The sequence below is a fragment of the Gracilinanus agilis genome, chromosome 2 (assembly GCF_016433145.1).
Source record: "Gracilinanus agilis isolate LMUSP501 chromosome 2, AgileGrace, whole genome shotgun sequence".
Classification (NCBI taxonomy): Eukaryota; Metazoa; Chordata; class Mammalia; order Didelphimorphia; family Didelphidae; genus Gracilinanus; species Gracilinanus agilis.
The window spans coordinates 74220487-74220900 of NC_058131.1; positions in this window are offsets into that span (position 1 = coordinate 74220487).

Below are 414 nucleotides of genomic sequence, written 5' to 3' on the forward strand. Positions count from 1 at the left end.
CAGAAAGATGAGTTTTCCTAACTCAAGGTCTGTAATTCTGTTGATTGTACCACCTAGCTACCCCACACTTGTGTATACATTATTTATATTTAATTTATATGTGTATTATATATATATATACATATATATACATATATACATATATATATATATATATATGTATATATAACATTTTCTTCCTCCTTTGAGCATTTTGTAGTACAGGACTAATAATGGTATGGATATGCAAGGTTTAGTAATATGGGAGATTGGGTAGAGTTCCAACTTACTTTTGAGACAGAAGATGGAATATTGTCTATGAAGAAAAACAATTGAACCAGTTTGGCTACAATATGGAATGTAAGCACATTTCTTCTAGAAAGATAAACACGACCCAGATTGTGAATGGCTTTAAATTCAAAACAGAAAGAGTTT